This window comes from Periplaneta americana, chromosome 16 (genome assembly GCF_040183065.1).
Source record: "Periplaneta americana isolate PAMFEO1 chromosome 16, P.americana_PAMFEO1_priV1, whole genome shotgun sequence".
Classification (NCBI taxonomy): domain Eukaryota; kingdom Metazoa; phylum Arthropoda; class Insecta; order Blattodea; family Blattidae; genus Periplaneta; species Periplaneta americana.
Genome location: NC_091132.1, coordinates 26,861,868 through 26,875,830, shown reverse-complemented (window position 1 = coordinate 26,875,830; position 13,963 = coordinate 26,861,868). Strand labels below are relative to the sequence as shown.

Below are 13,963 nucleotides of genomic sequence, written 5' to 3'. Positions count from 1 at the left end.
CCCTGAATTTTGATGAGGTGTCAGTCTGTCTTTTGACAAGCGAATTCTTTCAATTTCAGTTGGTTCGTCAGGCTTAATTGTCGATAAGATATCTGGTATATTTAGATGTTTAAGTTCTTGCTGAAGGTTTTTCAAGTCACGAGAATTAATATTTTCGGATATGTATTTCAATGACGGGATCGGTGCTGTATTTTCAGTAATTGGAACAGAGACCTTATTCAAATATGGTGAAGGCTGATGTCTGTCAATGTCATAATATACTTTTGTTGTATGCGCTCTTTGTTTTGGCAAGCTTACCGCGTAATGCATGGCATATGGAACATCATTCAAACGTCCTCTCACTGTTTTTAAAATATTCGAAAAGCTATTTTCATTATTCTTTGTAATCGACACAGATGGATCATAAGGAACGGGTTCAGAAAACTTTTCTGTATGTCTCTCACTCAAAAATGACTTTTTCTGTTTTTCAACACTGATTACAGGAATATTTTCCATCTTCCCGATTGGAAATGGTTTCATACTTGAATGTTCTGGTGGTAATTCCAAACTCGTTGGTACGAGTCTATGAGATTCCTTTGCCATACTATCTACTTGACTAATATTTAATTTCACTTCTTGGCCAGGCTTCTCAGATTGAAGTGATGGTGCAATTATTTTCTGTTCAGCGTGTTCAACATGATATTGTGGATGTATTCCTATATTATGTTTCTGTTTAATTGTTGGTGTTTCTTGCCCACTCATATTTAACTTACTTAATATTTTTCCTAGACCCAAACCAGCTGGTGAGTACTTTTTGGTGTCTGTTTTCAGGCCATCGAATTTTGAAATAGGATTAGGCATTTCTACTTTTGTAATGTGTGCGACATCAATCTTTGGTTCATATATATTTTCCAATACTTTCAGTTTCTTGATATCTGATTCAGATATTTTCTTTGGTGATGTAACTGGTTTAGAAATAAGTGGAACAAAGAAAGACTTTATTCCGTCGATAACGTATTTAGTTGTATCAACCAATTCCTTTGTAGGTACTTCTTCATTCGGCAGCACTTGAAATTTTCTTTCTGTTTCACTTAAAATGGGTTGAACTTTGGATTTAACGCCACTACTCAAATCTGTTTTCTTAAGTACATCTCCCAACTCACTATGATGTTCCTTATATAAATGTTTCTCACCAAACTGATTCGCCCCTGTGATAATAGCAATGTATATGTCCAAAGGGGGTTTGAAAAGGTCTGTGACATTTGACCGTAAAGATTTCAGTGGTAGAAATACGTTCATGTACGTATCAAACTTGCCTAAGTCTGAGTTTCCATCAATTGCCTTCTTCCGTGTAGCATCTGTTTTCATCGCATGGATTATTACTGGCATACTTCTTCGTAAATCGGGTTCAAATTTAATCGAAGGAAGTGGTGAGTATAGCGGAACTGGTTCTATTATTCCACTCGATAGATACTGTTTTGAATTTTCTATTTCATTTAGTCCCCCTTTCTTTGAAATCCCGTCTAAGGACTTGATTTGTGTACCTTGCAGTTGATCACCTGTATCTGGAATATCCAAAAGTAATGTGTTCTTTGGCAATTTAATTTGATGACCGTTACCATATTTCTTCGCTATTACCGAATTTTTCTCATATGGTATCTTCTGTAACATAGGGGACAAATGTGTTTCTGTAATAGCTGGATATCCTTTTGTTTCTGCATGTCTAAACTTATGTCTTGTTCCAATATCATGTTGCTTTTTCAAGTTTTGTATATGCCCATTAAAATAATTAACAACATTTGCTATAACCTTACCATATTTTTTACTTTTTGGTTCTTTAAGAATCTGTCCATACTTCCCTAAAGATATAATTTTCTGGCCTGCTTTAATCTGTTTCATTAAATTCCCGTTATATACGGTTTTAATTCCTTTTATGAGATAATCTTTAAGTGTATCAGTTGAATCAGTGTCGTGGTCCTGTAGATCTTCACTTATTAAAGGGGACACAAGTCTTCCAGTACTGACACCACTTTCTGACACTTCAGGTTCTTCGGACTCCATATCGTTTACTCTGTCATTCAACTGTAATCTTTCATCAATATCCAAGATTTTACGAATCTGAGCTGCTCTTTCGTGTACTGGGTTTGGAATACTAAATACTTTATTTCGTGTAACTATTGGTGAGGGGATATTGTTTATATTATCCTGATGGTGTAGATGAGGTACTAATAAAGATACATCCCGATCTAACGTCACCTGAGATGGTGTTACGCCTTCTACAAGCGATCTGGTATGAGGAGTGGGTGCCTTTGCAAGCTTTCCCAGTATTAATGCTATTTTATTTTTGTTTCTTGGTATAAAATTTGTGACGACTTCTGACTTTTCTCGTGGTTCAAATATTTTGCTGTGCATATTCAAAACATCATTAATTTTATCTTCAGTATTCATTGTAAAATCCTCAGTAGAAAATGGTCCACTTTTCTTATTAACTTTTTTATTATTTTCATGAGAATCAATGGAAGGAGAATCAAATAACACAGTATTTGAATTTTTCAAACCATAAACTTTCGTTTTATGTTTCAGTTCTATATCGTGCGGTAGTTTTAAAATTCTTGTAACTCCTCCGTCCAGATCATCACTGTCCTCGTTTATATGTAATGTTTTAAACATTTGTTTTGCGCCAGAAAGCGGTCCTAATACGTCTTTCCGCCTATCAGAAACACCAATGTAACTCTTAACATTGCTTTTTACGGGATTTGGTAAACGTCTATAATTTATTGGCCTTTCAGAGACGCTATCAATGTAAATATTACTATCTTTGCTAGGATTTAATAGATATTTAATCTTCTCTAACTTATCAGATAAGAAATCAATATGCGTTTCGTCACTGTTGCTTGAGTGTGGAAAATGACTAAACTTTACGGGCCTATCAGAGGCAACTTGGATGTGGGTATTTCCATTGTTGCTGGGGTTCGGTAAATATTCTAACTTTATTTGTTTTTCAGGGACATTATCAATGTCAGTCTTACCATCAATACTAGTACTTAAATATTTAAGCTTTTCTAACCTATCTGCTGTAACATCAATATATGTCTTGTCATTACTGCTGGTGTTTAGTATATTTTTAAATTTTCTTGGCTTACCAGAAACTAAATCAATATGAGTTCCTACATTGTTGTTAGGGTTTACTACAGTTTCCAACTTCACTGTACTGTCAGGAACGTAAAAAATACGAGTATTTTCATTATTGCTAGCATCTGGTAAATATTTCAACATCATTGGCCTATCAGAATTATTGTCAAATTCAGTATTCCCACCCTTTCTAGTGCGTCTTAAATGCTTCTTGCTACCAATATCTAGACGATATATATTTGGTGAATGTGTGGAAATTTTAATAATGCCATCTGTCGACTCTTTTACCGGTAATATTGGTATGTGGACCTGGGACTGCTTTGGTTTACTTTTTTTGGAAATTCTCTTTGCATCTTCCGAGTACGTCGGGATGAGGAAACCATTAATATTGGTTGGAATTTGTTCTTTGGGATGACTAAAATCTGATGATAACTTTAAAAGAGGGCGTGACAATTCTTGTTTGGGAGGACGCTGAAATTCTGGAATTTTAGCCAATGAATTATATGTTTCCTTCTCTGAAGAAATCTGTGATTCGGGTGACAATCCTGTAATCAATTTACTTAAGAGAGAGCTGGCATAATCGTCATCAGGAGGTTCTACTATGTCCGAGAAAGGGTCACTAAGACTTGACAACATCAAGGAACTACTCAGCATGTCGTCCTCTTGAGGTAATGGCTCTGGAAAAGCCATTTCGTCAAACAAGACACTTCTACGCCCTCTCTCATGTTCTCCCTCAGTTTTCAGCTTTATTTTTTCAATAATTGCCTTTGGATTTGAATCTGAAGACAGAATTGTTGGCGACTTTTTGCCAGAACTAAACACTTTAGAATTGCTAACATTATTTTTTGACAGCTTCATGTCTCGTACACTTAGTTCTCCTTCAGATAGAAGTCGCTTGTTATCAGAGACTTTAGAATTATGTAGTCTTACCTGGGATACATTTTCACTCGAAGACAGTACTAACGATGGTTCCGTAATCGACGACTTTGTGTGCTTTTGATCGTCCACCTCAGGCTTCTTCTTGAGAATTATCCATTGTTTAGATTTTGGCGATGATGATTTTAATGTGTGACTTGTTGAGCCGTTGTTGTACGACCTTCGCCCTTCTTTCTTCATGTGTTCTTTATTCGCTCTTTTTAATTGTATTCTCGCATTGATAGTCGGTTTCGTAAGTTCAGCTGATTTAAAGTCTGTGGGCATAAGAGATACTAATTGGCAAATTGGAGGCAAAATAAAAATAATCAATGGCATTATGACTACGATGAGATATAATTTCTCACAAGATTTAGGTAAGTACATAGGCTATAACACATTCGGGTCTTTATCATCGGAAGAACTTATGTTTATTTTTTAACTACCATGTAGCTAACGTAAGGAAATTATATCATATCGTGCATCTAAATAAGAAACCAATCGTACAACTTTAATTTCTTAATAGCGGAAAAGAGGATGATTTACACCTTTTTAGAGTAACAGTTCTAATTACATAAATACAAATTTTACGTTCCAAATAGGCACATAGGCTATATATTATTCACAAATTATTGGGGTATAACATTTCCTATATTGTCTTAATAATAGCTTAAAATGTTATTCTGTTATTTATGGTGAAATATATTTAATTTCTCAATTTATTAAAATGTATAAGGCGTTCATAATTATGATAATTTTATTATATAGCCTACGTATCAAGAAAGTAACATTACTATTAAAGTAAACTGTTCAAAAAGATAATATTTTGTGTCCTAAGACTAAAAAAAAAAAAAAAAAAAAAACGGTCTGTGCAAATAACTGTGAAAGACTGGTAATCTCTTATTACAAATAGAAATCCACGAATCATTAAGTTATTCTTGTAGCGAAGAAGAAATTCTTACTATTTTAGAGTCTTGTGGGAGAAAAATTACAGTTACAGAAATACTAAGCCTTTAAAACAGTGTGTCAGTTCCGTAACGGCTAGGATAAAAATTACTTTTACAGAAAAATTAAGCATTTAGAATAGTGTTCCAGTTCCGTAACGGCTAGGATAAAAATTACTTTCACAGAAAAATTAAGCCTTTAGAACAGTGTTCCAGTTCCGTAAAGGCTAGGATAAAAATTACTTTTACAGAAAAATTAAACCTTTAGAACAGTGTTCCAGTTCCGTAACGGCTAGGATAAAAATTACTTTTACAGAAAAATTAAACCTTTAGAACAGTGTTCTAGTTCCGTAACGGCTAGGACAAAAATTACCTTTACAGAAAAATTAAGCCTTTAGGACAGTGTTCCAGTTCCGTAACGGCTAGGATAAAAATTACTTTTACAGAAAAATTAAGCCTTTAGGACAGCGTTCCAGTTCCGTAACGGCTAGGATAAAAATTACTTTCACAGAAAAATTAAGGCTTTAGAACAGTGTTCCAGTTCCGTAATGGCTAGGATAAAAATTACCTTTACAGAAAAATTAAGTCTTTAGAACAGTGTTCCAGTTCCGTAACGGCTAGGATAAAAATTACTTTTACAGAAAAATTAAGCCTTTAGAACAGTGTTCCAGTTCCGTAACGGCTAGGATAAAAATTACTTTTACAGAAAAATTAAGCCTTTAGGAAAGTGTTCCAGTTCCGTAACGGCTAGGATAAAAATTACTTTTACAGAGAAATTAAGCCTTTAGAACGGTGTTCCAGTTCCGTAACGGATACGATAAAAATTGCTTTTACACAAAAATTAAGCCTTTAGAACAGTGTTCCAGTTCCGAAACGGCTAGGATAAAAATTACCTTTATAGAAAAATTAAGTCTTTAGAACAGTGTTCCAGTTCCGTAACGGCTAGGATAAAAATTACCTTTACAGAAAAATTAAGCCTTTAGGACAGTGTTCCAGTTCCGTAACGGCTAGGATAAAAATTACTTTTACAGAAAAATTAAGCCTTTGAGATTGTTCTCATTCCGTTATGACTAGAATAAAACTGCATGGGATTGAATATGTCAAGAAATTATTACATATAATTAAAAAGAATCACTAAGAGAGAATAAAAGGATAAATAATTTATATCACTAAAATGACACATGTATTCTCTGGCATACGTAAAATGCTTTTTTGCTGCAATTATGTTTAATTATTATTATACGAATATATAGGCCTACTATTTACAGTTTATTTTCTTTAGTTATTAAAGAGATGCGCAAATGAAGTTATTTATTATGCACTAAAATAAGGAAACGAACTCTAGTTTCCCATTTTATACACAAAAGACAGTCTCAATAATCCTAAAATTATGCAATCACATTTCATTTATGACTTTTATGACGTATCTTAATAAAATTGTAGACATGAATTGACAAACTTCTCAAGTCAATTGAAGTAAAATTTTCAGGAGAAGAAGAAGACTGCATAGTCTTGTAATATAAGAACGTTGAAATAAATATTTGTATGAAAAAAGACCACAGGCTCAGAGCAGGACTTGGGATATAATTTTTTTAAGGATGGCAGTCTATGCTACACAGCATGTCAGGTAAAAATTCAAATTCGGTTAATTTTGGATTCACCAATTCAGATTTTCAATTCAGCTTCCACAAAATTTACATGAAATATATAGGCCCATATGTATATTCTTGTAATATTTTCTAACACCTTTATTCTCGAAAATCAGAACTCCAAAGTGATATACATGTTGTAATATATTATATTAGCGGTATACTGAGATTCCTTTTATTTCAAATTTTCAAGACTGAGCTGCAGTGATACACCCATGTGTAAAATATGTTTCAATAATTAGAAAATTCGTAACTAAATTTAGAAACATTAATTTATCTACATAATAATTAATTTCATTTAAAGGGCAACCTTCTTATTAGTCGATACTAAGTGATTCATTGTGTGTTTTAATCTTGAAATGAAGACCTTTTCATATTTAATAAATGAGAAGGCCTACTATATTTCAAAAACTTCACTTTCGAGTAAATATCGAATAATACGAACAAAATCTGTTGATTAGTGTTAATGACAAATCACAGACCGATAAACAGACAGACAAAATACTCTAATACACTTTTCCATCAAATATCAGCTAAAATCTAGAAATTTATATTTCGCAACAACATGTTACTTTCAATTATATTGCTTTACACGCCGTGATTCGTATATCTCACCTTTTAAATTTAAAAAACTTTTCATTCGATTCGGGATTTTGCTAAACATATAATTATGATGTTTTTATGAGTAACTGGCAACAGAATGAAGAGTGAAGTTGGTTTCATAAACGCAAGTCTTACCTCCTTTCCTTGCTGAACTGACATGCATTGACTCCTCCGAGAAAGTTTGCGGTCTGCTGGAAATGTTTACATTTGATGTGGTTTCTGGTGTTTGCTTCACAAGTGGTGGCGGTGTTGGAGGCGGCGGTCGTTTCAGAAGATATCCCAGTGGTACTGTCTCTGGCACGTAATTAGGTGCTGTGTCACAAATAATTACATACGACGTTGTTGATAAACACAGAGTTTTCGAAAAAAAATCTACGATTGAATAAGAGTATTGCTAGAAAAATAATGGAAAACGAGATCCTGTACAAATGTTCCTTGTCATGGCTACCTAGCCACGGAACTATACTATCACTGATTAGGGTCTTCAGATTTTCGTTGGAGGACATTAAAATTCCCTGAAATGTAGTAATACTAATTGCATTAGCAGCACATTATTATAATAATAGTATTTTGACGCACTACTGTGGCTGAAGCACTAGCACTAGCACAATCCAGACGGCCCGGGTTCGATCCATGACAAGGCTGTGATGCAATTTGTGGTTGACAAAGCAGACTTGCAGAGAATTTTGCTCTGGATAATCCTATTTCCCTCTATAATTTCACTAGCATCCTACTTCCCACTCATTTCATCTATCAACAACAATAGTTAGAATAAAGTGCAGTGAATTCTTGAAGATGTCAACTGTTTCCGATGCTGATGTAGGAGAACTTTGGTGCTTCGGGACCAGGGGAGCTTATCAGGCTACTCGTTTTAGGATAGAATCTGGCTCTAAGAGAGTTCAGACAGGATGGTCTACCTATCAGTGTCGGATTTAAAATGTCATCCGGGTCACCAGTAGATTTTGGACAATCACTGACTTATCCATCAAATCATTCATTCATCTACACATCCTCACATTCGTTTAACCACTCGCTCATTCATCTACACATCCATCCACCGATCTATTGGTCAACCCACTCATTCATCTACACATCCACAAACCGATTCGTTCATCTGTCCAACCACTCACTCATTCATCTTCGCATCCATCCACGCTCCAATCGGCAACACACTCATTCGTCTACACATTCATCCACTGATCCATTTGTTCGTTCAACCATTCACTTATCTATAACTCACTCATTCATGTACACATCTACACACCGATTCATTCATCCGTTTAACCACTCACTTATTCATCTAAATATCCAATTACCCATCCATTAGTCAACCCATTCATCTACATATCCGTCCACTGATCCATTTGTCCGTTCAACCATTGACTCATACATCAACACACTTATTCATCTACACTTCCATACACCGATTCATTCATCCCTTTAACCACTCACTTATACATCTACACATCCATTTACCTATCCATTCGTCAACCCACTCATCTACACATCCATCCACTGTTCAACCATTGACTCATACGTCAACACACACATTCATCTACACATCCATACACCGATTCATTCATCACTTATACATCTACACATCCATTTACCTATCCATTCGTCAACCCACTGATCTAAACATCCGTCCACTGTTCAACTATTGACTCATACGTCAACACTCATTCATCTACACATCCATACACCGATTCATTCATCCGTTTAACCATTCACTTATACATCTACACATTCATTTACCTATCCATTCGTCAACCCACTCATCTACACATACATCAACTGTTCAACCATTGACTCATACGTCAACACACTCATTCATCTACACATCCATACACCGATTCATTCATCAGTTTAACCACTCACTTATACATCTACACATTCATTTACCTATCCATTCGTCAACCCACTCATCTACACATCCATCCACTGTTCAAACATTGACTCATAAGGCAACACACTCATTCATCTACACATCCATACACCGATTCATTCATCCGTTTAACCACTCACTCATACATCTACATATTCATTTACCTATCCATTCGTCAACCCACTGATCTACACATCCATCCACTGTTCAACCATTGACTCATGCGGCAGCACACTCATTCATCTACACATCCATACACCGATTCATTCATCCGTTTAACCACTCACTTATTCATCTACACATTCATTTACCTATCCATTCGTCAACCCACTCATTTACATATCCATCCACTGATCCATTTGTCCGTTCAACCATTGACTCACTCATCAACACACTCATTCATCTATACATCCATTCACTGATCCATTTGACCGTTCAACCATTGACTCATTCATCCACAATCTGATCATCCATCCATAATACAACATTTCTTCCACTGAAACAACCAAATACCCAATCCAGTCATCCGACCAACCAATTTTTCAGCTATCTTTTCATCCTTCGATCAATGTATCCATCTACTTAGCCACGAAGATATCCCTCTTGTCACCTGCATTCATCAATCTACCCACATTTTCATCAATTCACCGTTACATTCCGTCATACAATGTTCGCAAGTTAAACCAACCAAGCGAATAATAATTATTTAATTGTAAATTCGTACAATCGATTAGTCTTTTATTCACTCACTGTCTGTCTCATTTATGTCACTTTTGTACAGAAAACAGATTAGTCTTCCTTCAATGACCGATAAGCTTATATTAGATTTATAACTGATAAAACGGGGGTTATAACAGTAACTGCATATATTATGCGATAGTCATCACGAGCGACAGACGAAAATGCGTGACTGATGCCTTTCCGACTATCATGCAACTTTCATTTCGTTATTTAATCGTCAGAGTTTCGTTAATTAATCCTACATTGATGTCACGCACTCGTTATTAAAATAAATGATTTTATTAGACTGAAACGTTTAAGTCATAAAAGTCATTTACAAAAATAAAATGTTTATCTTCAATGAAACAAAAGTCATGCTCACTAGGCCACTTTGATCTTTATCTTACATTAATACATATAATTGCCTCTTACGTTTCAGCGTGTTGACTCCTGCAACCACCTGAAAAGAAAAAAAACAGACATTTAGTTTATATTGCAAAACAAATGCAATAAGGGGTTAAGTGCAATATGAGTTAAGTGCGTATCATTACAGTTGATATACAGTATGCCATAACATGCAATTATTTAGTATTAGTATTTAGTATTTATTTATTTAACCTGGTAGAGATAAGGTCGTCAGGCCTTCTCTGCTCCTCTACCAGGGGATTACAACTATAATATTAACAATAAAATTACAATTGATATTAAATTTACAATTACAATTACAATAAAAATTAAAGTACGACAAGATTACCTGATTAATGAAAGCTACACATTTTATCATAGAAGTTAAGAACAAAGAATATTTTTGTATTTACTGAATTACAAATTAAACCTACAATAACAAAAATCTATAGTAAAGAAATTACTGGACATTGAAATATTTTGTGATAGATTAAGAGAATTATTTACAAGAAACCATGTCTGAAGGAGTCTCAATTACTGGCCAAGTGCCTAGTAAGTTTGCGTTTGAATTCAATTTTATTTCGACAGTACTTTATGTATGGAGCTTAAATCCATTGCACTTATCTGCCACATTAGAATAGCATTATATTAAAATTATTAACTAGTAATTGTTGGTAATTCTGAATAACTGTGCTCTGCAGGTGGTAAATTTTGTAGTCATTCAATTGAGTTTCTTGTTTGTGTTGGGAATAGAATTTGTCGATTAGTTCTTGCTAGCAGGTAACGAATTCCAGAGTTTTGGCAGGGCTATTGTGAAAGAGGATGAGTATGAGGAGGTTCGATGGGATGGTATTGTTAGTATTGTTTCATGGCGAGAGCGTGTGTTCAGATCTGCCGTTCTTATAGTAATTGGCATTAATGGTAGTCACTCTACTGGACATTCTGTCAATAAATAATCTATATCAAGTAGGAATTCGAAAGCTTATAAAGAAATGACGAGTTAAAAAGGTTGAAAACGACACTATATTTTGCTTTCCTCTATAATGACGTATCGATGGCGACGGATTGACAGACAGAAGGGTCGAGTAAGCTGGCAAATGGTTGACAAAGAGAAAAGACACGGGGACATACGTAGAAAGAGAAGCGGGAAGCCATATACACAAAGTTAAACCAGGACGAACAGATTCGTCCTGGTTAAACAGATATACAGTCCTCCGCTTATGAAGCCACGGAACATATATAAACGTTGCCTCCCTCAGTGCGCCTATCATACGCTCCGAACTTAAGGCGTTTGTCGGGAATTGCATGCGTGCAGTTCATTTCAGTCACTTGTGAGCTACTGAAGTTATTACTCATTCATGCTTAATGTATTGAAAGTTACTATGCTTTTCTCTATTTATTTAAGAATGATGTATAAAATATTACAGAGAGTTTTTTTTTTAATTTTAAGTTAGCTATACATTAAAACACTTATTTAATAATTTTGTGGCCGGGAGGAAAAAAGTCTTAAGTAAAAATTGTATACTTTTCAGGAGAGCAGTATAAAGATTCAAATTGGTGCCAATTATAGAGTTCTTTAAATTAAGAGGTTTTCCCTGGATATTATTTCTTCTAAAATAGGTAATATTGCTCATTTAACAATTTTCTTGATTATTTCCAAAAATAGCCGCACTTAAGCCCTTTTAAGACTAGAACCCAAACTGAGAAGAAGGGACTATTTAAACATAAGACCTTTTTCATGTCAAAATAAATGGGAAATGTAAATTATTAGGAATGTAAAATAGGTCTTAAACAATATAGGACTGTTTACCTGGTGCTTAACGTTTTAAAAGAAAAGGGCATCAATATGTGATAAAATAGCTAAAATACAAGTTAGACCTTTTTAATTGAGAAACGTGGAAAATAAACATGTGATGTTTTTAAGGAATAAAATATTAAATATTCTGAAGTCCTTTATTCTGTATGTGTTCGATTCAAAAACTACTTAGGGCATTTGGTAACGCTCTATAAATCCAGTCAGGAGTCTTATTTGATTTAACCATTTTACGAGATTGTAGAGAATTGTTTCCGCTTTTAAAAATATATAAAAATCTCATTTTCACAAAAAATTTACTTAAGACCTTTTTTTTCCTGGCCACAGAATTAAATGAGAGGCTAATTCAATCCCAGAGTCATAACTGAAACTATAACTTAATTATTTTATCAGTAAATTATTCACGTAGTTAATTATTTATTGCTCACTCAGGCTATAGATATCATGGAGTTTATTTAGTTATTCGAATGTTGAATGTTTTAATTTTCAGAAGTTGGATATACTGTTCGTAAACGATTATCATCATTCCCTTATTATCAGGTATGTTGTGAGACATTCCATGCGCCATTAGAATTTAATTTCAAACAAAATAATGTCAGTAATTGCTATTAATCGCATTTCATTAATTTTATTTAGATTATAGTGTTCCTATCTCATTCCGGAAATAGTACTAATAAAAATGTCACTCGAGGATCTGAGCTTTCTAGATAAATTCTCGAGATACGTGGGTGGAAAATTTCTCAGTAATATCAGATACTTCTGTGGCAGTTTACTTACTTGGTTATTAACTACGCTGTATCAACTAGTAGAATATTTATCGTCGATGAAATTGGTAATGGGGAGATGATATTTGGCCAAGAATTCATCATAGATTACCTAACATTTGCCCTACGGTGGGAAAAGCCTTGGAAAAATCCAACTAGATAATCAGCCCAAGCGGAGATCGAACCCACACCCAATCGCAACTCCACATCAGAAGGCAAACGCGCTACCGTCTGAGCTTTGCCAGTGGCTCCCTCGTGGTATTAAAAGCCTACGTGTGAGAATTTTTCGAAATTATTTGCCGGTTCAGATATCTACAAGGCGCTAATATATTGCAATAATGTCTTTGTTATTATTATTATTATTATTATTATTATTATTATTATTATTATTATTATTATTATTATTATTATTATAAGTGGTGATAGTGGTAGTGATAGTAGTATAGGTAGTAGTAGTAGTAGTAGTAGTAGTAGTAGTAATAGTAGTAGTAGTACCAATATTAATTTTTACTGTTAAATAATCGCTATTGTGTCAAATTGCTGTACAGAATGGAAGTGAAAACATCCTGCAGGTTGAAAGGCAGGATAGGGTACACTTAAAGGAATAGAGAACGTATATTACGTTTTGTGATTAAATGCACACTTAGGCCTAAATAATAGTATATTATGCAACGACCCTATGATGGTAGTAATTAAGACGCGAGTATGTTTGTTTATGAAACGAGCGCAAGCGAATTTCATAATTTTCATACGAGCGTCTTAATTACCATTATAGACAAGTTTCATACGACTTTTTATGCTCGACCATATTTCTAACTTGAAATTATTCATAAGTATTCATGTTATGGTTATGTAAGTGAGGAGTGGAACTGACCTGAATTGTGAGATGTGCGCAGACGCGAAAGTATTGATTTTTTTCCGAAACACGAATGTCATTGACCTTGATATAATCTAGAGAATAACATGAACATTAGGCTTGATATAACCTGGAAATTGATTTAGAATTGAAAAACGAGATGACAAATTGAATTTATTTGAATATTACTTACACTTAACGCTAATTATTATAGTAACAGAACATAACCTTCTGCGACATTATTGGATTTCCAGCCTCCGTGACTTTTCGCTAATTGTCTTTCGATTGCATATCCGAGAAT

General features: G+C 34.3%; 1 protein-coding gene across 1 annotated transcript in view; it reads right to left on the bottom strand.

Moving 5' to 3' along the window:
* The window catches only part of LOC138716251 (cyclic GMP-AMP phosphodiesterase SMPDL3A), a 1,162,941-nt gene extending 1,152,652 nt beyond the window's left edge, over positions 1–10,289 (bottom strand). Inside the window, exon 1 of the mRNA XM_069849108.1 lies at positions 10,257–10,289. The gene's annotated coding sequence lies outside the window, so the exon portion shown is untranslated. The remainder of the gene's footprint in view (positions 1–10,256) is intronic.
* Between the last annotated feature and the right edge of the window lie 3,674 nt (positions 10,290–13,963).